General features: G+C 36.6%; 1 protein-coding gene across 2 annotated transcripts in view; it reads right to left on the bottom strand.

Moving 5' to 3' along the window:
- NRIP1 (nuclear receptor interacting protein 1) overlaps positions 1 to 26,043 on the bottom strand; it is a 104,091-nt gene that overhangs the window by 26,838 nt on the left and 51,210 nt on the right. The window lies entirely within an intron of this gene.

Below are 26,043 nucleotides of genomic sequence, written 5' to 3'. Positions count from 1 at the left end.
CTTTTTGGGGACACAGAAAACAAGGCTAATCCATCAGTTACCTTTCAAACATTAGAAAACTGCTGCCAGGTTCCACTGACCAGGTCTATCACCTTGTTAAGGCCAAGATAAGATAGTTAAAACCCATTGTTGACAGGGGCTTAGCAAAGGGCAAACAAAGGAAGACAAATGTTCCTGAGGCCAGTCTGTGGTGGGTGCTGCAGAGATGCAATTCTTCACAAATTCTTGACTGGCCAAAACAGTGTATAAAACCTCCTGGGAGCTCTTGCCACTGACCGTTGATTCCTACAAAGTGTATTATACATTTGAAAAGCCCTGCTTTATCACAGGGCTTTAAGCCATACTCACCCTTCCTCAAATGAAATACTGGGATAGAGTTGTCTTTGATTCTCCTCATGGGGTTGGTTAATACATTATTTATCCTCATTCCCATGTTACCAAGGCACTAAAGCTCGGAACAACTGAGTAGTTGGTTAATTTTCCAGTAAGTGCCTGATCCAAAACCACATCAAGGTCCTCTGGAACATGGTCTTTCCTATCATATTCAATTGCCACAGACTGCAACAAATGTGGATTTGAAAACTTTTCGTAAAGCAAAATTTATGCAGCACTCTGAGAATTCTGGATTACTTTTCCCACTCTAAAATCTTGTCTCTGCCACTGTCAGTCTCTTGCTTTATTAGGAAGGCCACAAAGCATTGTGGTGAAAAGAACAGTCTCTGGATTCCTGACTCTGCTATTCAGTAGTGGATCACTTTGGTCGATTTACTTAACTGTTTTGAGGCTCAGTTTTTTCAGCTGTAAAAGAGGAATAATAATAGTATCTACCTTATAAAACTGTTGTATTAAATAAAAGGCACATGTAAAACACTTAGTATAGTATCTCACATTTTCTAAGCACTCAATGAATGTTAATTGTTTTATTATTCACAGACAAAGCTTCAGCCCAGAGAATTTTCTCAAACAAAATTTTTTTTTGACTTACTAGTCACCCTATATAAATATAGCTCCTTGAGGGTTAGGATTGTCTTTTGTCTTTAGATAGATAGATAGATAGATAGATAATATAGATAGATTATATATATCCTGAAAAACTAAAAAGAAAAAGCATTTGGCTCTGTAAAATAATTTAATAATCTAGGTAATTAATTCTTTCACTTATAATTTTGTGTGACAGGTTTACTTAAAGCAAAAAGTAATTTCATATACAAAAGATGCATATAATTTCTTCCTTACCTAAACCTTTTTCTTAAGAACCGGTTCCCAAACCACAGACCTCAGGAGAATGGAACAACACTGGGAACCTAACTAATGGACCAATCATTTCCTCTCTTGACATCTGGAATTCAGAGAGAGACAGAAAGCTTCATTTTGGAGTGGACTTCATGAGGCCACATTTCAGATTAGTGCCTAGAGGAGTCAGTATTCTGAGAGAAAAGATTGAAGTAAGCACATAGAGAGAAGCAGAGATGAGGGAGGCAAAATGAGGAGAGGAGAGGGAAGGGACAGCAGGGAGGTGCTGAATGAATGGCTTTCCAGCTTCAGGAGCGGCAAAGTACTCCTGTCACTGGGTTCCTGAAGAGTTTGCTGCATGCCTCTAACAAGTCCTCCTGAGCTTTGTTGAGGGGCTTCTGTTCCCTGTAATCACACCACCCCTAAGATACTGCAGTAACATTATGTAAGACAAACTGCACATTTTAATCCATGGTCCTGAAGAACTCTGCAAACGCTCTTTTTTCTCACTTTTCCTATGGTGCCTTTACCTCACGTGTGGTCAAAGAGCAACATTTGGCTCTGAATTTCATATGGGGAAAGCTAATAGCACAGAGATAAATAAGATGTACAAGGTCATACTTACAGTTTGTAGGGGCAGAACCAACAACAGAATTTCGTATTTCTTATTCCGAGGGGCCTGCACTAACCAATAAACCAACTGCCTCCCTTGATGAAACTAAAGTATGCCAATTATCCAAACTGTGTAGGAAACGTTGACCAAAACAGGGGTTAATTGGACACTGGTTGTTTTAATTCCATAATCAGCTCCTTCCCTGAGCTACCCTGGGAGTGAATAACATATCTTTCGCAGGAATGGGAAGGAGGCCAGCACAGGCCATCTGGCTGAACATGTCCTTTCCTCAAGTTATCCCTGCAGCTGTGTGAAACTTACTGATGTTGAAGAACTTTATGGTTTAATTTGCTTTATCATGTTCCCTCTATTCTATTAAAATTAAAAGTAGACAAATCTTTATGTTCATATTAGCCAAGCACTTTCCCTGACTCCAAAGTTATGGAATATACGTGAACATGTATAGTCTATGTGTGTGTGGAGGTGAGGAGGAGGGGAGCCCAAAATTTTTGGATGTCAAGAAAGACGTTTCATATTCAAAAAGAACAATTCATTTAGACTAGGGCCACTAGAAAAGAAACAAAAACTTGTTATTCTTTTCACATGAAAATGAAACGAAAATACTGGTCTTATTAATCATGAAAAAAAGAAACATGAAAGAGAACAGGTAGCTTATTTCCTTGCCCATTTTCCCCACTTCTCCTACTTTGTAAATTTGTAAATACGACAATAAATCTAGACTATTAAGTGGAAGAGTATTTCCTAATACTCTAGAATACTCTAGAATCAGATGTGCATCCATCAAGTGGGTTCAGTCACGATTCTAGCGCCACTAGCCTAAGAGCCGCTCCAGAAGGTGAGCATGTATTTTTTCCCTCTCAACAATTCTCTCTTCCTGCCTCCCTCCACCCCTCCTCCTACATGGTTTACTTTCTTCTTTTCTCCATCTTTTATTTCTCAAGTTTGAATGTATTTCTACCTGTCTTACTCATGAACATTGCTGGCATTCAGATACTGACATAATGCCACCATATTCCTTATACTGGGAACTGTGTACTAGGGAGGGCTTGGGTGGGTTACTTTTAAGCAATGCAAATACTAATGCCCAAGTTTGGGTCAGACTAGGGCTGTCCAAGCCCTAGATGATGAGCCTTGAGCAAGGTTGAAGAGACTTGAGTAAGGATGACAATTAATGAATGTAAAAAGGCAGTGTAGAGGGAATCTCTTTACCCAATACACAATTTAGGTACTACGACTATTAACTAGAAGAAGGTAAGAGCCAGAGGGCAACAGTAAGAAACAGCCAAGAGGAAATGAAATCTTAAAAGAGATGCTGGTGCTCAAGCTACATGTGTGAACGGACATGGAAAATGAATTCCTAAAGTGAAACTCTAATGCAAAGACTGGGTGGATGGTTATATTGAGGATGGCCAGCAAACAAAGACCAGATGGTTCTTCCTCAGAGGGCTAGATGGCAAAATATTAGATAAAAGGACCCTGATACAGCTAACTTCTATCATTTCTAGCATCATATGCCCGTATTTATAATAATAAATGGACATAGCATCTAATAATAAGTAGCCATCACACTGCCTGCAAAGTTCATTAGTGAAGTTGAGTGGGAAGAAGGGTTACTCTAGGTCAGTTAAGGCCAGTTGTACCTAAGGGCTCCACGTGCTTCTCTTGTTTCATTTGCTGCTGTCAACTATTAGGTTTCCACATGTCTCTACTTCTTCTTAAATAAACTCTGATGGCTCCTGGTCCTAGATTACAGCCCTGGCCCAAAATGTCTTGACAACAATTGCCTAAAGGAAGGAGTCAGGAACCATTATTCCATGGTGTGACGGCTAAGAAAAAGAGGCAAAGATTCCACTGCTGTAGTTCCAACTACTTCTCACTTACTTTCTTTGTGCATATCACGTAATGTGCCTCTTCTTATTAACAGGACCTGGGCTCTGTGGGACTACTCTGAATCTGTCCATGCAAACCAACCTTTGGAACTCTGGGGCTATGAGATAATGAAGAAGAAAAAAATGTTCTATGTGTTATTTTCCCTTTGTGCCTCACTTTATTCATTTAAAAACAGAAAGCTCAACAAGATCCTCTTTTGAAATTCTACTGCATTTTCCTGGGCTTTAGTTATTTTACCTCCTTATTTTAAAGGCCTTTTTGAGAATGTTGTTAGTTCAGCTGAACATGGTGACTCTGCCTTTCTTCCTCTGCTCTATCTTGTGGGACTGATGTTCCTTTCCGGCAGAAGCATGCATTTCCACTCCTGACAGAATAGGATGCCTTATTTCCCCTCCCCTATTACCCTCAAAAAGAGAGACTTGTAAGTGTCACTCCAGAATTTTTGCCATTGAGTTTTAGAGATTATCATGGCCATAAAAAGAAAATAAAATTATTTGCATAAATAATGTCAAATTTTCAAAAAGTAAATGGAATAAAATACTCTTGTATAGAAAGGAAGAAATGAAAGGAAACAGGATCACCGTTCCATTCATTTTCCCCACAATATTATTAACACCCAGGCATATGACAAATATTTGTCAAAAGACTTCCTAATATTAAACTGGAAGATGACTAAAAATATTGTCTATTTACATCTGAGATGGCAAGAACCCTCATCCAGAACTAAAAAGCTGATTTCCTTTAATCTTTTTTTCTTTTTCCCCTTTCTCTGACCAACGTCTTCTCCTCTATTCTAAATATTATACATAGCCTGAAGAAAGTCAGTCTTGTTTTGTTTTGTGTGCTTTCAGACAGGTCTCACTCTGTTGCCCAGACCAGAGTGTGCTGGTGTGACCATGACTCACTGCAGCCTGAAACTCCTGGGCTCAAGCAATCCCCCCACCTCAGCCTCCAGAATAGATGGGACTACAGTCGCATGCCACCATGCTTGGCTGATTTCACACGTTTATTTATTTATTTATTTATAGAGACGGGGTCTCGAAATGTTGCCCAGGTTGGTCTTGAACTCCTGGACTCAAGTGATCCCCCCACCAGGCCTCCCAAAGTGCTGGGATTATCGGCGTGAGCCACCAACCCCCGCAGAGTCTACATCTGAAATAAACCACAGAAGCAAGGATATCATTTAAACAATGTAACTTACCAATTCAGTCTGAGTGAGTTTTGTAGTTTATAACATATTGATGAAAACAGTTAAGTGTCTACATTCCATTTACATAAGAGAATGCTATTCAAGCTTTTAAAATAAAAAACTTAAACTATTCCCCTCACCCCCCAAAAAGTCTAATTATAAAGATGGGTTTGCTACAAAATAATTAGCAAAACTGATTTACCAAGTAAGATGTCCTCCCGCTCACTGCCCCCCAAAAATACGTATACTGTAGGAATACTCCTAGGAAGTGACACAAGTGGAAGAAAAAATATTCTTTCAATATGCTGAAAACATCTACAGTGCACTAAAAAAAAGTCTCTAAATTTGGCAATACATTTCTTCCAAAAATGTTATTCAATAACATAAACATTATGAAGTAGAACTGGCTGTCCCATATGTTCCGAATAAAAGGGTTAAGCAGAGTCCTGCATAACTAGCAAAGTGGAAGAATAAATGGTAAGATTAAGACATACACATACAAACATTAAAATCTAAATATCAGAACAACTAAATAAAAATTTACCTTGCATCTCTACTTTTAATTATATAATAAAAAATGGTCATTGGATAGCTGATACTTGTCAAATCTCAGCAAACTTATGACTGAGAAGGGATAAAAATGGTTAAACCTTAAAATATCTGTTCAATAATCTGTTTTTAATTATCAAAAAATTGTTGACATGAAAGGCACTTCTACAATTGCAAAGGGAAACCTTGTATTTTGCATGGCTATGTAGGTATACCTTTGTGTTATCAGTGGTGAGTCTGGAGATAAAAGATGATCACACATAACCAACTAAAATTGAAACCAGTAATGACAAAAAAAAAAAAAAAAAATCAGGGCTAAGAAGCTTCCTATACTTGACTTCATAAACTATTTTACTGTATTGGTTACTCAGAGGACTAGATACCACTCCAATCCACAAATTGTCAACCTCAACAATTTAAATGTACGAGTCAGATTTTCCACAGTTCACTTCTGAAAGATCTTCATTTATACAAAAATCCCTTCTATATTCATATCTAAAAGATACCATGAGCCTTAAAAACAGTTAACACTGGGGCTCAACCATTTGCTATGTAACCCCAGGTTAAATGTGTCTGAGCCTCAGTTTAACATGTATAACAATGTATTTAATGGAGCAGTTGTGAAAATTAAAAATGACAACGTCAGCCTGGGCAACACAGTGAGACCCCATCTCTAAAAAAATAAAAATAAAAAAATAGCTGGGTGTGGTGACATGTGCCTGTGGTCCCAGCTTCTTGGGAGGCTGACACGGGAGGACTGCCTGATCCCAGGAAGTTGAGGCTGCAGTGAGATGAGATCACGCCACTGTACTCCAGCCTGGGCAACAGAGAGAGATATGTCTCAAAAAAAAAAAAAAAAATGACAGTGTATATACAACAACCAATCCAACACAGGAGGTCCTCAAGAAATGTTAATTCACCTTTTTCCTTCTTTGTATTACTTATATCTGTAGTATTGATCATGATTTATATAATTATTTTAATATAATCTTATATTAATTAGGCAAAGTCTATCCTTCCAAAACCAAGCACTATAGTGGAAACTAAAGTAAGTAGTACTACTTTGAAAATGTTTTGATACTCAAGTATCTTAAACAATTTTCTGTATAATACCATGTACCAAGTATCTGGTATTTCCAATTCCTGACACATTCTGACATCTACAGTTAGATCAGGTATTTATATATTTTACTATGCCTTGGTACTTTCAATCATATGACACTGCTTAGTCACAATAAGCCAATTGATTCCTCTATCCTATTGTTTATAAAACCATCCATTAAAGGCAAATTGTAAGATTTGGGGGGGGGGGGCGGTGGGGGCGCAGACTGAGTCTTGCTGTATCGGCCAGGCTGGAGTGCAGTGGTACGATCTCAGCTCACTGCAACCTCCGCCTCCTGAGTTCAAGTGATTCTTGTGCCTCAGACTCTCAAATAGCTGGGATTACAGGGGTGCACCACCACGCCTGGCTAATTTTTGTATTTTTAGTAGAGACAAGGTTTCACCATGTTGACCAGGCTGGTCTCGAACACCTGACCTCAAGTGATCCACCTACCTCAGCCTCCCAGAATGCTGGGATTACATGCAAATTGCAAGATTTTTATGCTATACAGAGAGTTTTCTTGAGCGCTATCTAACTTTTTTATTATTTTCATGTAACTAGGGAAAATAAAACTATTAGCTTACTGAAAAGGATCAGCCTTCTGAGTGATATGACATGGATCAACTTTAATTTCACTCAAGAAACAATTTTTTAAAAATAGAAATTTTCACTGGAATTTCAAATGAACTTTGCTTTTTACAGTGAAAAACACTGTTGTCAACTGCAAACGATATACAACAGGCATTTTGTGAAGATATTTCGTTTCAAAGATACCTTTAAAAAGTGGACAGCACACTGAAGCTAAGAGAACCAGCCTTAAAGTCAGGTGGCCAGGCTTTGAATCTTAGGTTCAGGTAGCAACATTTCTGAGATTCTAGGTATAATATTAACTATTAAACAGGGTTGTAAAAAAAAATGAAAGCACCTAACACCGTGTCTGCTATACTCTAAGTACTCAACAAGTTCAAGTATTCTAGAGCAAATTTTATTTTTCCCTCTGAAGTAAAAGCAAAAACCTATACTCACCTGCCTTGTATTTTATCAGTACTACAAAATAAATCCAAAACCTTTTGCCATCACTCAGTAGTATAAGTAACAATAAAAACCCAAAGGGTAATAATTATTCCAATTTCATACACATTAAATGATGGTATTGCAAATATAGCTTCTGATCCAAATAAAACAAATGAAAAATGTAACTCACATTCATGCAGACAGACAACCACATACATACTAAATAAAAGGAGTAACTAGATAAGCAGAAATCACAAGACATTATGTCCAAGATCTGAGTTTTAGCCTAGAGACTGTCATTTGCTACCAGTATTAACCTTGGCAGCTTGCATTTAATTACTTTAAGTCTCAGTTTCTTCATTTACAAAAGAGGAAGAAGGAGTCCTACTGCAGAGAATAGTTGGGAAGATTACAGGCTGGACTGTATGAGGAGGTTTCTTAAATCTGGGATACAAGCCCTTCTGAGAAATGTACATGTAGGCCTATGGGATCTGAGATTGTCAGTAGCTTCCAATAAATCATCAATTACTCGAACAACAAAATATTATGAAATGTAGGTTTGTCAAAACGCTTCGGAATCTTTAAAGCTATAAATGATTTTAAAGTCGTGTTAAACTTCCATGAATTACAGTGTTCTGGGAGAGTGAGAGATTTAATTTTGTAAGAATTTTAATATTTCATAAATATGGAAGAAAGAGAATTCTTATATATGTAAAACTATAGCCTAGGAAATTCTATCAAATAAGACTGAGAAACTCACTGGTGATTACAGAGACTATTTTTAATGTAAATCTGTCTGACAACTGTTGTGATAACTGGTTTAGCTGTGTGTGTGCGTGTGTGTGTGTGTGTGTGTGTGTATTACTGTACTCACTTCCTAACTGGCCCTCCTCCAACACATTTTCCACACTGCAGCCAATGCTCTTTGTAAAAGGTAAATCTCTTGGCTAAAAACTCATAATAGTTTCTATTTCACTTAAGACTAAAGTCTGAATTCCTTTCTATGGTTTGGAAGGCTCTGCATCAACTGGCTCCAGTGCATCTGACCAGCCTTATCTCGCATCATTTAGTCCTTTGCTCATTCATTACGCTCCAGCCAGGCAATGTCCAGCAGTAATGTAATGGGAGCCACCAATATAACTTTAAATTTTCTAGTAGCCAAACTTTTTCAAAGTTGAAAAAAAGTAAAATTGAGTATATTTTATTTAACGAAACATACCATGGTATCAGTATGAAATCACCATAAAATTCTTAAGATACTTCACATTCTTTTTGTAGTACTAAGTCCTTCCTCCAAGTTGGTGTGTATTTTACACCTACAGACTACCTCCACTCCAGAAAGCCGCATGTGGCTTGTGGCTCGTAGCTTCTTCATTGGACAGTGCAGCTCTAGCTACACAGACTTCTCTGGATCCCAGAACACCAACAGTGCTCTCTGGTCTTTGGGCATCTGTGTGTGTGGTTCTCTGTTTTGAGAAAGTTCTTTCTGGCTTTCTTATGGCTGGCTCCTTTGCCTCCTTCCCCAAACTCAGCTTAAATATCACCCGCTAAGGTAAGTCTTTCCCAATGACTTTAGGCAAACAGTCTCCCCATTTATTCCCTAGCAGAGCACCTCAGAGATCACAGTTGTCTTACGACTTCTCTCATTCTGTCATTTTTTGTGCTTGCTTTCCTTGCTTTTCAAATATTTGTTTATGTCCTGTTTTCCACCACTAGACTGTAACTATTGCTCCATGAGAACAAGGACCACTTTTATTCTGTTCACCATGGGCACATGTGAGATAACTGAATTTTTGCTAAATATAATAAATGCATGTCATTGCTCTTAGTTGCTCCCTGACCACTTCTATACATAATATTCAGAAACAACTGGGAGCATAATATACACACAAGAAAACAATAAATATATACATAATTATTTAAATTATAAGCCAAATAAAGACGCTTACACGATATAATTTTTGAAAAATCCTTCTTATTTTCAAGACACTTTTATAAAGATAAAAAATCACTTTATTAAAAATTACAAGTACTATCCAATTAAAAAATAAAACTTTACTTAAACTCAAATCAAATCATAAGGCATTTCGAATATTTCTCCCTTTCCTGCCTTCCTAAGTATTGTGTTAATTGCTATTCATTTGGCATTCACACTTTTAAAGTCAGATCACCCCAGTCTCCTATAGATCTACAAAAAAATCTTTAAATGCCAAGAAATTTTTACAATTAAAGGGAGAAAAAAGTAAGGAAACTATGAGTGATATTTGAAGAAAGATAAAGCTTTAGTTAAGATTTAAACAAATTAAATTTTACCTTTTCTGCTCTTAACTCTCATTTTCCAAATCATTTATTATAATTCTAAACTGAGATTCACAGCTCCTTCAGACATATTATATTTTTAAGTGGAAAGGTGAGCACTGACAATTATGCAGTTTTTGATACATATTTTAATAAATTCGGTACAAATAAAAATCACATAACTGATCATGACAAAGAATATATACTTTGGGAGAGGAAAAAATATGACTAAAGTCACAGAGCATTATCTAGGTTAAAAATTGAGAATAAATTAATAGGTAAAAGACAGAAATAAATGGTTGGATACAGCTCCCACATTATGGTTACCTAGTCAAGTCATCTGTTATTAACAGCAGGATAAAAAAATATGTCAGTAGAGGACATGGTAATCTTACACGTAGAAGCACAAACCCACAAAAATCATCATTATATATATTATTTATATTATCCTTGAATATATATGAAAAATACATTTTTATATTTATATATATACACATAAATATATTTATAGATACAATTTATATATAATTTGTACATACTCCAGGTATTATACATTTGTCTTCTCATTTAATCCTCATAACCTAAAGAGGAAGACACTAAAATAATCCCCATTTTGCAGATGGGGAAACTGGTGTAAAGAGGTGAAATAATTTGCTTGCACACTTTGCCCAACTGTTGGACTAAAGAACGAGGCCTGGAGATTTATTTTCCAGTAATTGGAGGGAAAGGGTTAGAAACAGTTTAGCCACCATCCCTATGACCTGTAAGCTTATAAACTTAATTTTGAGCATGAGACAGCCACGTCTCCAAACCACACTGCTAGTTTCTAGTAGTTTCTCCAGTATCTCTGTGTTTGGTCAATTTGGCTTTGTGATCATGTCTCTAGTTCCTTGTTCATTTCTCTACTGGAGATAAAACCAAGTCATGAATGTAGCCCATGTGGTTGAAGGCCTGACCCACCTACAGCTAAGTCTGTCAGCACCTTGAACTAGGCATTTGATTTTTGGATGGACCTTCTCAGTCTTTAACTTGAATATTTATCTGACATGTACCGCTGGGACCTATCTGCAAACCCCAGCTCCAACCCCAGGAGTCTAATCTGTCCATGAACAATCTGAATTAGAATATTTCTTGAATTTCTTGAAAAGTCAGCACTTAATTATCACTGAAGGAGGCAAGCATTGCCCCTTGGTGGTCCCCATATGGCAAGAGTCTCAATTGGCTGCCTTCCTCTGCAAAGCCATGACTATATTATTAAAGAAAACACTGCCACAGATATCAAATATCAACAGACTATATAACATGTTTGTGACTGTGCTACAGTTGACCCTTGAACAGCGCTGGCTTGCACTGCGTGTGTCCACTTATAAGCGAATTTTCTTCCATTTCTGCCAATCCTGAGACGGCAACACCAACTCCTTAGCCTAGTTCATGTGAAGATGAGGAGGATAAAACCTTTATTATGATCTACTTCCACTTAGCAAAGAGTGAATATATTTTCTCTTCCTTATGGTTTTCTTCAGACATCTTCTTTCCTCTAGCTAACTTTATTATAAGAATACAGTATATAATACATAAAACATACAAAATACATGTCAATCAACTGTTTTAATGTTATCGGTGAGGCTTCTGGTCAACAGTAGGCTATCAGTAGTTAAGTTTTGAGGGAGTCAAAAGTTATATGCAAATGTTTTAACTGCACAGTGGCTGGGACTCCTAATCCCCACATTGTTCAAGGGTCAACTGTATTCACAAGTTTATTCCAATGTGAACTCTCTTAGAAAGAGAGAGAGAGAGAGAGGCACGCTCTTGCTCTGTTGTCCAGGCTGGAGTGCAGTAATTCAATCACAGCTCCCCACAACCTTGAACTCTTGGGCTCAAGCAATCCTCTCTCCTCAACCTCCCAAGTAGCTAGTTAATTTTTTAATTTTTAGTAGCGATAGGATCTTACTATGGTGCCCAGACTGATCTTGAACTCCTGGGCTCAAGCAATCCTCCTACCTCAGCCTCCCAAACTGCTGGGCTTACGGGGGTGAGCCACTGTGCCTGGCCACTGTAATTTTATGTAAAGTTTTCTTCTCAAATTTTTATATCTTTCTTCATAATACTAAATATGTTGTCACCCATTCTCGGCATAGAAGTCTACTAACTCCACATCCATAGGGAGCAATTGAAAATTCTGTGTGTGTGAGTTTGCTTTGATTTATGTTCTATTTGGTTATAAACTTTACTGCAGCTACAGGAATAAAATTTGGCTAATATAAAAATAACAATTATTATTTCAGAAGCATAAAATTGAACCCAGAGTTGATACCAGGTTAAAAAAAAATCACTTTTTTAAAAGCTAGATGATTTGTGTTTTAGTCCTGGCTCAGGTCCTAAGCAGTTTTATAACAGTTATGGCTAAGTAGGAACTTGCCTAAAGCCCAGTGTTCTCATCAGTCAAACGAACTCTTTATAATAATTCCTAAGGTTCCTACTGCTCAAGAACTCCAGTCCAAGCCTAGCTAACACTGGATACCAAGTAACACTGCATGCTCATTTACTGAACTTAGGGAAGTATCACCCACATAAAGTTGTTCTCATGAATGTCTTCCATTTCATGGCCTAATAGTCATAATAACATGTCAGACGTTTGTTTTCTCTGTAGTTTAATGTACCTAGATATATCTGACTAAAATTAACAGGTGATTTTCTTGGATGTTTAAAATAATTTGTTGATATTGGTTAATAAGCATAATGTACCTAAACTGACAAGATGAAACTCTAAGAATTAGATTTCACAGCTTAACAAAATTCAACAACACAGTAGATCTGCATATGAGGGGAAAGAATAGAGGCAATTTGAAGTGAAGAAGAACTCAAAGCACACATTTGGAAGAAGTACACTTTAAGACTCAGTCACTTGAACTACTCTGACTGGAAAACAATTCCATAAACACGATTCAGAGGTTGGTTCTAAAACACTGAATTCCTGTTCCTTCAATACCTAGAGTACTTTCAAAAGAGCAACTCATGTAAAAACTCAGTACCATGAACACTGCACAAATTGAAACCATAAATAGCCAAGAGAGAAGAAAGGAATGCATCGGGGTGGGTGAGAAGGGAGGGTGGTTGAGTATTCCTTATTCATGTGTTCAACAAATATTTATTAAGCAGTTATTATATGCCAGGTACAGTGTTAAGCATTGTGGATACTTTGGTAAACAAAATATAGTCCTTTCCTGTTAAAACAATCTTCCACTCCATCAAAAAAATAAATAAGGAAAGAAAAAAAAGGAAAATATCAATTTTCTCTACTTGGTAACCTTTTAACTTCCCCATCTTACTTGGCTAATTATTAACCATGTGCATGCCACGTATTGAGTTTAAGAACATGTTTTATTCTGAAAAATAAAATATTCTGGTTTTTAGTTCTATAGTTTACTTTTCCTCTACAATTTCTGATATGTTTTTTCAATAGAGAAAAACTCACAAAACTAGGTGTACAAAAATATAGTACAAATAATTTTGATGCCTATATCCAATTGAAACAAAATTTGATAGTCTGAATTTTGTAAGGGAGTTCAAAAGTTCTTTGAAAACAACCCCTTTATAGACAATATGACCTCAAATAGTTCATTTTAATCAATGTTTTATGTCACAGAGTGATATATTTATTATTGACAGGTGCTTAAAAATGCTTCTTCACTTGGTCATTTTCTATAAAAGTATCTGCAAGCCAGTCTAGACCAATGTCTATAGCTTGTGATTATACGGATCTCCGGAATATCTTCAGGACGTATAATTACTACATACAGAACACTTATTCACACATTTAAATGGAACTGAAATGTAATCTAAAAAATGTAAAGCTATATACTAGTTTCAAGAATACAAAAAGTAAACAATGGGAAACAACTTTCATTTCATCAGTGTATTAGTATGCGGTATTTTGCTTCCTCTCTCTCCTAAATCAAGTGTTCTGATTGCAATCGAAGGATCCGGATGGGGACAGAAGAGGGAAAAGGGCACCTGCAGTTCATATGTGGCAAGAGGCTTGGACAAGAGGAATTTCTTTTCTCCCCTTGCGGTACAGATTTATACACAACCGAAAAAGTGCAGCTATGACCACATTTTAAGAATGCCTAAAAATGCCCAGGGGTCTAATTCCTATCACAGATATTTTAATCACTTTATAAAATGTTAAAGCATTTATTCCTTTCATATTAAGTAATCTCAAATATCCCAAATTGTACACTACAAGTCTCTATTTGAGTAACAATCACAGAATTAAAAAAAACTATAAGAAATGTGCAATTTCCTTTTCTACAACAGAATAAAACAGTATAATGTTTATGCAAATCAAGCTAGCAGAAAAATAAACAACACATTTCTTAATTTCTTAATATAGTTCAAGGTGGTGTAGTGGCCACCTCTTTTCTTTTTTTCATGAAAATCTCTTTCCTCTGCACCATGTTATGTAGGACCTTTAAGAATATAATGTACTGAAGATAATTTAAAATAATTTTCTAAACTATGTCCATAACCACCTCCATGACTGCTCCCATCTGATGGTTAAAATCTTACAGTATTAGCTTGAATTTCATCTCTGCCTCACATGTTTCAAGCAGGGAAGCAGATTTAGTGCCTCAGAACACTTTACAGGGTTTCATTATCAATCAGGTTATGTTCCCAGTGACGCTTTCAGTAAAATTATCTTATTCGAATGAACTCTCTTGGACTGAAGTAAACAAAGCTGTAGCCCATTGCTCTCACATACTCTCCATTCATTTATTTCCTTTTTCTTAACTTAGACTTACAGCACGTGCCCTAGAAAGAGCGCACGTTGAATATTCCTGGAGTGTCACAATATGTAATACAATAAAACAGATTACAGCCCTACCTTTCTTTCACAGCAGTGGTGCCAAGCACAGGTACACCGGAGCAATCAATTTGTTCTGCAGACAGTAAGGCTTTCATAGAATACTAATGTAATATCTCTTTTCTTTCTCCTTTGCCTTGACTCCCCAATGCCCAGGTCCCGACCAATACAAGGAGGAGGGCGGTATGTCTTCTGCTGAGATAACCACAACTACTAATCAAGTATACGTGTACAAGGGCACAGGATTAAACCTCACCAAGCTTGAGGCAGGGTTTGAGAGCAGCTAAACACATGCACAGCATGGTCAAAATTAAACACACACACACACACACACACACGCGCACCCACACACACACACATGCCATGAAAATACAGATGTGTCTACTTAGGTGAACTAATTCATCACACTTTACCATGCCTCGTTTTTTTATCTCAGGGGCATAAAATTACCTCCTGTTGAACTGAGGACTTAGATTCAACAGTGTCTAACAATTGTTTTTCCAGAAACGAGAATCATGATCAGTCTTCTTTGTATTCAACTGTTAACCATTTTTAAAACTAGGCATTTTTCTTAATTGTACTATCCAGCGCAGTTTAACATGAATTTATCATTTCAGGTATTAACACAGGGTTAATAGACTCGGCATGGATTTTTCAGATTTTACACTTAAAAATATATTGTAATAGCTCAAGTCTACTTTCTCAAGAAAAGTATGTGCATTACCAGTAATAAGACATACAAAAGATTTTCATGTATCTTGAAGTATTTACATTATGAATAATCCCAAGCTATTTGAAAAATATTTTCAGGTCTCAACAATTATTTAAAAAGCACCTTTAACACTTCATAATTATGGCATCACGGTGGTATGGTTAATCTTATACATCTAGAGTTCTGGTGTTCTCTTCAATTAGACATTTTCATTGGCTTATTTTTCTTTTATTCAAAATATGAAAAGGTATGTCAGTCATTGAGTAGGCGAATGACAGAAGTTGTTAAATATTTTTTAACAACATACATTGCCACATTTTAATTTGCCTGCCTTAATATTCAAATAACTCTTGAGAAGTATTGATAGCTAAGGGGCTGCAAACTAAGCAAAAATTAAGAACAAAATACTCTAAATAACTGAAGAAACTTATTAGGAGGCATCCTAAGCCATTCTGTTTTCATGTAAACAACTGCTTTAACACTGCTAAAATACATGTGTCTCATTTTGCACTTTTTCTATTTCTTAAAAAAAATCAGTAGGAACAATTAAGAAATACTAGGGACTCAATGAAGTATTGCAGTAATGTTTAATCGATACTGATGCATTTGTCCTTGACACACTGACCATGTCATCAGGCTACTGTCATGTGATATCATGTCATTTCTCCACCTGGCTCATGACCTTGTCCTCTAAATGACCTAAAGCTTCCCTCAAGTAGCAGGAGGCCCCTCCCCGCTGTCTCAGCAAGGTCGAACGGGTCAGCGTGTCCTCATCTATAATCCACCACCATTTGTCAGCAGGGAGGCTGGAGGAGGCAGGCTTGCTACAAGGGGAGAATGCCCAATTAGGCAGCTGTCACACAAAGCATAGGCTGCAAAATTATCCCCTGTCAAAAGAAAGAGCAGCTGCGGGTGCCAATTACAGCAACCTTTCAACCCTTTAGGTACTGGAAACTACACAGAAGTAAATGAAGAACAATTAGTGATAACAAATCGATGAATTAGGACAGTAAATTAGAAATTACTAGCAGGTGAGCTTGGGTCATACATGACATTTAGGGCACACCAGACTCCAGGCAAGGGCAGGATGCAATGAATCACACTAACCATTTCCTCGCATATAGATTTCCCCTCCAATATTTTCTTTTTGCAAACCTGAGATCTTTAAAATACCCACAGCTAAAAATATGTATCTTAATATACACACCCTTTCATTTCATGGACCCCCAAAATTGTTTCTCAATAGGAGAAAAATCCTTCAGAATAATAGGTCTAGTTCATTCTAACTTGTTTTCATACAGTCCAACATGTTATTCCCTCAAACAAATTTCTTAAGTGTGGCCCACAAAATCTAAAATATCAGTTTAAATCATCACACTTAAAATATTGTACTTGTCCTGATTCTACTTCAGTCAAAAAGCAACTGGGTATAAATTCTGAGAAAATGGCTTTGCTAATATAATGTTGAAGGTAACTTTGTCTACACAATGTCATTTTGTGAATAAAAAAATAACTGCCATGTGTGCTTCTATACATAATATACATAAAGAAAATATCAACCACAAAATTACTCTCTTAGATTGTTCTGCTCCAATCCTGCAGAGGTGATACACATTAAGTCTCAAGCACAGAAAGCCAATGCACTTGGACTTTGTCCAACTCATTTATTTGGTAGTTAACATTCGCAGGCAGCAAAGGAGGAACATGGGGAAACATGCCCCACGAAGGGGAGCAGATCCAATATGGCTACTGAGTGTTCATGGACATGGTTTCATTGTGCCTTAAAATGTCATGCGTGTTCAGAAACAACTTTCTTAAAGTCCATTTTTAACTAAGATTAATTTTTTTTCCATAGAAAAAAGATGGTCTTCCTACATCAGTTCTTTGAAAGTTGAGAAACCTGAATGATATGTGCTGTTATTTCTAAAGAGGCAGGAGAAAAATGCTTAACTAGACTTCTAAATCACAAATGGATAAAAGTGAGGAAGAGAGAAGGTGAGGCAATAAAGAAGCACTTTACTCACTCACCTCCAACACATTATAAATAAATCACAGTTGCCAGAGGGAAAAGTGTGTAATTCCTAGTTCCTAAGTCAAGCCATGTGATAATGTTTCTAAGGAGACAGATGTCATGGGGAGAAAACTTCTCCATTAAAAGTTTATCTGAGAATTTGATCTATAAATTATATTTCATCACTTAAATACTGGGCATTTATAAATTCTCTTAAGTTTAGAATGCAACCCTCTAAAGTCAGACATAAGGAATTCAAAGCAATGACAAGTAGATAGGAATGAAGGAGTTAATGCCTTTAGAATTCAGCTTCCATCATACATGGGTGACTATCTCTTTAAATAATTTAAATCCTCTCCATCAACTACAAAGCTGTTTTGAAGCCATTTAGCTTTGTTCTTTACATGTGTTCTAATTAAGAAATGACCTTGTCATCACACACACCAGAAATCCGGGATTATTTCCTACAGCAAAAATTCACAGAGCCCCCTAAAGAAGAAAAAGGGGGGTAAAAAAGACTTCTTCCTCAGTTCCTCACTAAAGGAAGTTGTTGGTTGGTTGAACGCTGAGGCAGTTTCACCGCATAATTTTTTTTGTTGTTGCTGAATGTCACAGGGCGGGTTAGTGTGACCTTGAGCTGCATCAGCAGCACAGCAAGGGTCGAGATGCCTGCAGGCGCCCTTGTACTGGATTTGCAAGACAAAAACCTTCAAACTGGCTGAAGGACATCTTAAATCTCTTCAAAGGTTTTCCGAACTAATCTGGGCTGCTCTTAGCAGGATCTGTGCCAGTGTGAGAAGCAAAATTAAAAACAAGGTCTTTGACAGGATGTTGTCTCCTCTTAACCCTTCCCAAGCAGAATAGAACAAACCACCAGCATTCTGGAGAGAGGGTTTACCTAGAAGCATTCTTTCATAACAAATTATGTAAGCAGACAATCACAAAGAATGGGGCAGCTATTAGTTCTCAAAAGTAAACAACCCTTCCATTGTGCTTATTAAAGAATTCAGGTCGAATTCTTTCTTGACTATATTTCAGTGTAGTGAATGTAAAACTTAAAGCTCTATTTGTATCTTTCAGATTTGTAGCACAGTGATAGGTTAAGACTAAAAAATATTTCCATCAATATTTATCTCTAGAATTTTCATTTTTTAAAAAATACATGGTTTTAGTTGGTTAAGTCACAAACTTCATGCATACTGCATATAGCTTACTAAAATTACAGGTAAGGAAAATTACATTATAGCATGTTTACTAAATTTCTTATTCCCAACATGATGAATACATTCTTAAGACGGAAAAAAAAAATCATTAGAATAGTGAGTGACACAAGTAAAATAAGGTAAAGTAATCTCGGTCTTGTTATAAAAACATCAGCATGACATTTGATGTTTTAGCATTACCAGTGCATGGGCCAAAAGAGAAAGTATCAACGCCAGTAGAGGGTGTTTGATTCTTCCCTGGCAATGCTCTCAAAATTTAATTTAGTAGCTAAAGTAGGCAAATGTTTAAATCATTACTCTAGAACAACAAAAGGAAAAAGATGAATAAAATAGTCCTGGCTCTCAAGAAATAAATAGTCTGGTGGAACAAACAGCTGTAATGCTTAAATCGCAATATATGCTAAAATCAGTGTGTCTCCATCTATAACATGCTGGTTTGTCATCATCAGATATAAGGTATGTCATGATTAGTTCTAAAGAGTATTTAGTGTAAGCATTTAGTGTAAGTACAGAATTTAATAAGGTCTAAGAGGTTGCAAATTATTCCCTTTTAAAAAAACAGACTAAATAAATTCAAGATAACTTGGGTAATAACCACACTTTCACTCACTTGGATTCAGGTATGTTTTCCTAAACAGGACAGGAAAAGGACAGAGTAATAACACCTAGTGAGTAAATAAGACCCGAGAGTGCACAGCGCCGGTGATTTTCTTCCTTAGTCTCTGTGCCAAAGGAGACAGAGTATATACTGTGCTAAATGCAATGACTGAAATATGTAAAAAGTGCTCTAGGAACACAGATAGGCTGTAACTAGGTTTTTAGTTCATGTGTACACGTGCAGGTGGTGGTCAGTGATGGTTAAAAAATGAGTAAGGGCTAGCCAGGCAGAAGAGAATGGCAGCCATTCTAGGGTCCAGAAATAGCACTCAAAGGCAAGGAAGAGCTGAGTGTGACACAGGAAGTGTGGTAGCCCAATGGGAGTGGAGATTAGGCTGGAAATGCAACTGGGACCAAGGACTTTGAATCAAGGCCATGCCAATAAGCTGGACTTTATCTGGTGGGTTTCCTTACAAGCAATGGTATTATTAAAAGCGTATTAGAAAAACAAAACCGGAAGCTATGGGAGTTGTTCATAGCTTGGAGGAATAAGAAACTGTAGATCAGTTAGTGCACTGCCATGGTCAAAATAAGACAAAGACAGGAGAGTTGAAGAAAAAGACAGCTCTGGAAACAAGGCTGCTTTGAATATTTAGAAACCAATTTGTTTAACATAAACAGTGCTATAAGATAGGGTGTTATTTCATAGCAACTTTATTAAATCAGAGATAAAAACGATACAAATAATTACTATCTCTCAAGCCTACGTTTGATAAACACTGTGCTAAAAAATGATTTCTACAAAGTTTCAAAAAAGTAGTCATTCTTATAGGGGGGCTTTAAAGAGTCAGAATCAGATCCTGTTTGAAATCTGAATTTTGTACATTTCAACTATCAATCTTCATTAAGTATTAGGTAAGGGTTTTGCTTACTAAGACAGTAACATGTACCTTTTCAGAACAATGTGAGAGTGTATTTCCCTTGGCTATAAGACAGAGATGTCTAACTGAAATTATAATGTGGTTCTTGGAGCTAAGAGTTCTATCCAACACTAATGAGAAAAAAAATTAACTCAGCAAATATTTATTGAGTCTCAACTATGTTTAGGACACAGAATTAAAAATAAAAACTACCCAACATTCTATCAGCTTCATGTTTTTAGATGATCACTCATAACGATATCAAGTCCCCAAATTCAAGCTTGCATGACATCACCACACAGTAAAAAGACTATGAGTAAAAACAGTATGAAGCTGTCAGTAAATCAAGTGTCGGAACTAGCAGCCATCTTGGTATTCCCATCCAGCTGAAAGGTACACAACGCATTCCCAGCACCCTCAGGGAAGACCCAGCACCAATGTAATTTGAAGAGAGTCGTCAGATACTCTAGAGACTGACTGTCCCGCTAAGACCTCAGAAAGAATTTAACAGAGTATCAGCCAAGGTAAGAGGGTAGGGAGTAAAACAGAACAGGAGTCACCAGGGCCAAGTAAATATCTGCCAGAGAGCAGACTGTACTCTCAGAAAAGGACCGCCAGCATCAGGGATCAGGTTGAGGCAAGTGGAGGGGAAGGTCATGCAAAGGAGAGAAGGAAAGACTTGAGGGGAAGCCTACTCAATCCTGCAAAATAACACATCAACTTCATTTTGTGAAATTATTTTTTTAAACGACCAAACCTCTGAAACCTCTGGAGTTGGGCGAATCACCATAGGAGAAGTATTAGAAGGTACACAAATCATAAAGAGGACTTGAAAGCTGGGGGGTGGGGAAATTGACAGGGCACAACTAGGAATGACCTTACTGAGTATCCACAAATAAAATGACTTCTCCTTGAGTAAGCATCTCTGTCTTACAGCTGCCAAGCCAACTCTGGCAGTAAGTTCCAGCACATTCTAGGTCTAGACATTAATAGAAAAGTGGGTAATATGATACACCGTGCAGTTATTAAAAAAAAAAACTTATTAATCTACAAACACAAAAGCAAGGTTAACATTATTCAAATAGAAATATAGAAGATTCGGTTCGCAATTAGACAAGTGAATTGCTGTAATGCAGCAGTTCTCAAAGGGTGGTCCAAGGATGCCAGGGGTGGCCATGACCCATTTAGGAGGCACATGAGGTAAAGACTACTTTCATAATACTAAATGTTATCTGGCTTTTCGTATCATTCCTTCATAAGTGTACAGTAGAGTTGTCTAGAGGCTATATACATGGAATGCATCCTTGTGTAACTCGTTTTAAATTTTTTCTCAGTTTAAATTTCTAATATGATAAACATCAGTTGATATGAATCTCATAAATAAAAGCTCTCTTGGGTCCTTGATAATTTAAGAGTATAAAGTTGTCTTGAAAGCAAAAAGTTTGAAAGCTGCTGCTATTAATAGTTGAAAAGTACAATGCTGGTTTTCTTCAAACAATCTCTTCTTTCTAATTTCAAGAATTTCCACTATAATTATGGCAGATAAATATTGTTCTCTGTGCAGAATGTCCCTAAGACCAAGATGAGGAAAGAAAAGAAAGAACTTTCTAAAAGGATGAGTAAACTAAGGAGGATATGAAAAATCTCCCATCTCTACAGTCGCTATTATCCTGAATTTACCATACAAGAAGTAACAAATGTACAAATATTTACAAAGAAGCTGCTATGTTGTTAAGAGCTGAAGTTACAAGGATAACTAAGTGATAAACCAGCCCTTAGTGAGCTCACAATCTCATCGGGAAAAAAACAGAATCAACAACATAGTGACATGCTACTAAAAAGAAGGCATGGACAAAGTGGAGAAAGCACTGAGAGACACAGTTTTTGGGAGAAGGCTGAGTGGTAAGGCAGGGAACACCGTTTTTAGTGAAGGTTCTCTACAGAGGCTGCATGTGAACTGACTCTAGGGACAAACAAGGCTTTCTCAACTGGAAAAGAAGCTTCAGTGTTCTTCAGAAAATAGGAGGACCATCAGCCCAGTCCAGGAAGCACAACGACACAGAGTATGTTCTAGAAACTTTAAGTAATCACCTCCAAGAATAAAAATTGGCAGTAATGACAAACTTTTATAGAACATGACAAAATAATTTGATGGCATGTTCTATAAAAGTTGTAGATAATTGAATTTAATGATGAAAGATGTGGACTTAGATTTTGTAGTCTTTTTAAAAACTTCTAATCCATCATAGCTTTTTAAAAAGACAAAGTGAGTTACTAAAAAAAAATAAAACGGAAACAGACAAACAAATTATTGGCCTTTACTGCAGATATTTTGAGAGGCATTAGCTTGGAGGACAGGCTAGAAGATGGCAGGTGGGAAGGAGGTGCAGAGAGCAGCGGCAACAGCAAGAGACAAAGCTTCAAGCTAGAAGCTTATATAGACTGTACCATGAACATTTTCTAAATAAATAAATGCAAAAAGGAAGAAAACGAGATTTGAAAATTACTCATACACCTCTAATCCAGAATGAAGAAATTCTAGTTATCTAAATAACTATAGCATAAGCTCTGACGTTAGAATCAGACAATTTTCAGATATGCAAACCACAGGCCACATTGTTGAAGGGCAAATGTAGCAGAGAATCAAGGAGACTATCAGGTTCACAACAGTTAATTTCAGTGAAAAAGACCAGGGTCTGTGTAAGAAGAGAAAGTGTATTGACAGTTTGATCAACACTTTTAAAATTATTTTGATTACTTCATTTGAAACCTTTCATGGAAGAGGAAAAAAAAAAAAAAAAAAACCTGAGTTGATACGGAGGCTTAGAATATAGGAATTTTATAAAATCTGAGTTGATACGGAGGCTTCGCATATAGCGACTTTATAAAATCTGAGTTGATATGGAGGCTTAGTCTAGTAGGGATCTTCCTCCCCAAACAACATAAGTTATATCAATTAAGATACTAAGTAAAAGACTTAAGGAAAAGTCAATTCTTTAAAGATATCAAATTTAAAAATGTTAATTGTATTAATGTTTCCCGTAGTAACAGTAAGTTAGGATTAAAGAAGGTCTATTACTTTTCTATGTTCATTATGCTATTCCAATTGCTACATTATTTTTGATCAGACAAGTAACACAAGTAAGCTGGAGTTTTAGGAAGATCTGGTGGTTGTGAAAGACTCGAACAAGGATGTCAGTAAAGAGGCTTGCCAGCACAAGAGCTCCAGATGAGAAATGATAAGACTCTGAACGAAGATGGCTGGCTGTGAGAAAGGGAATTAAGAGTGGATGGAAGCAATGCTGGAAACTAACAATGATTCATTTGAGCCAAGCATACAGATTTTCTTACCAGGGTTATCCACAAGGCCAGGAAAACACTAGTGAGAAGGCCAAATTGGTTTACGGCAATTAATTCCAACTAGGACAACTCACCCAGATTATAAATTGATCTTTCTTTCACCAGCATCATGTTCCTACTGAAAATCTGGTGTGAAAGTTTAAACACATTTTACAAAGAGTTATTTCTTAAACAAATAAAAAAATATGACTTTGAGGAGTGTTTTATGAAGTTGGAAAGGCATTCCATGTATACAATTAGATTACTTTACCAACCTTGTAACCCAGCTCATCAGTACTGGCACTTTTTTTTTTTTTTTTTTTTTTTTAGATGGAGTCTCACTCTCTTGCCCAGGCTGGAGTGCAGTGGCGCGATCTCGGCTCACTGCAAGCTCCGCCTCCCAGGTTCACGCCATTCTCCTGCCTCAGCCTCCTGAGTAGCTGGGACTACAGGTGCTCGCCATGGCGCCTGGCTAATTTTTTGTATTTTTAGTAGAGACGGGGTTTCACCATGTTAGCCAGGATGGTCTCGATCTCCTGACCTCGTGATCCACCCGCCTCGGCCTCCCAAAGTGCTGGGATTGCAAGCATGAGCCACTGCGCCCAGAGTACTGGCCCTTTTTTTAAAAAAAAATTTATATAGATATTTTATGTCTGACATGAAAGTTTTAAACTCAAGACATCTATTCTACTACAATAGTTGTCAAAAATTTAATCAAACTAGAAAAAAGTACAATAGAGAACTCTTCCTAGTGGAAAATCATGACATATAACAATAAAAATTCCGTTAGAGAAAATTAGTATATTCAAGCGTTTAAGCTAAACTGATTTATGGTCATTTAGTTAACACTACCCAAGATATTCTCTGTTTTTGTATCAGCAATTTCTATCAAAATTAGCTAATAAATATTATACACTGAGATAAACAGCACAGAAAGTATATCAAGTCCTATAAAATATAATAAAGGGTGAATTAATTTTGTTAGTTACTCCATATGATGGTTATATCTCTTTCAAAAGAAGGAGCTAACAAAAGAGCAAGGGAAACATGGCCTAAGACACTAAAGGCTTTTTAAACACTTCATTCTTTATTTAGTTTGCAATATTCAATTAATTACATCCTTTTTCCTCCCAATCATTATCTTTGAGCTTTCAGTCAAAAAAACATTACTATACTTAAAAAGATAACATGAGTGTTTTGCAGGGTATGACAAACTATAGTAAAAACCTCATAAAACATTAGTTTAGAATCCTCAACTTGTCAAATACTCATCTCTGGAGATATACCAGATCCTCCTTTTAGAGACACAGTCCACTGGTTAATGAAAGGCTTATTGAAAAGACATTCTATACTTTGACCCAACATCTCCCAAGCTTATTTGACCATGGACTGTTTATTCAAAAGGAAAACCTATTTAACACAACACGTTTTAGAAAAAACACATTTGACATAATCATCTTTAAAATCTAAAAACATTTAAAAATATGTGAAAGGAATACAGAAAATCACAACTAGTAATTAGTTTTTATAAATTTTTAGTTTTCAAAGTTGTTCGCTATACATTATAATTTTTTTTTCTTTTTTTTTTTTTTTTTTGAGACGGAGTCTTTGTCTGTCGCCCAGGCGGGAGTGCAGTGGCACGATCTTGGCTCACTGCAACCCCGACAGCCAAGTTAAGTGATTCTCCTGCCTCAGCCTCCCAAGTAACTGGGACTACAGGCACGCACTACCACACCTGGCTAATATTTGTATTTTTAGTAGAGACAGGGTTTCACCATACTGGTCAGGCTGGTCTTGAACTCCTGACCTCGTGATCTGCCCACCTCGGCCTCCCAAAGTGCTGGAATTATAGGTGTGAGCCACCATGCCTGGCCGTCTTTTTTTTTAATCTGGAAGAAAAATCTAAATTTGACAATTTTCTAAGAACAACTCATTGGCTGTGTATATTTACCAGATGGCTACCTATAATTTACTTATCCAACTCTTAGTTGGATCCAGTGAGCATTGCTTATCATTCTGGCTACGTGGTAAAACAAATGTGTTGAAAATTAAGAACAACAACAAACCAATTATATCTTGTGGCGGGGTGGTCACAGGAATATGCATGATTATAATATTAATTTTAATAGAATTAGAAGTTCAGAAATGGAGTTCACTATCAACTGTTTCATCAAATATAAAAGCAGATTTCAGACTACCAACCAGTGATTAACACCTAATTATATCAGAATAAAAAAATTTTAGTATTTACAAATAATTGCCTCGTTGATTTTAAATTCCAATTATAGGTAAAAAATATACGAATATATGAAAAGAGACTTGCAACCAAATAATTATTAGTAATTTTATTCAGTCTTTTAAATAATGTTTTAAAGATTTTCTTGATGAAATTACAAGAAAAGCTAAGCATTTAAGTGGGTGATTAAAATAATTTCATTACTAGGTTTTCTGAACATTATCAGAATAGT

The sequence above is a fragment of the Hylobates moloch genome, unplaced genomic scaffold (genome assembly GCF_009828535.3).
Source record: "Hylobates moloch isolate HMO894 unplaced genomic scaffold, HMol_V3 SCAFFOLD_14, whole genome shotgun sequence".
Taxonomy (NCBI): Eukaryota; Metazoa; Chordata; class Mammalia; order Primates; family Hylobatidae; genus Hylobates; species Hylobates moloch.
This window is presented reverse-complemented; position numbering and strand designations above follow the sequence as displayed.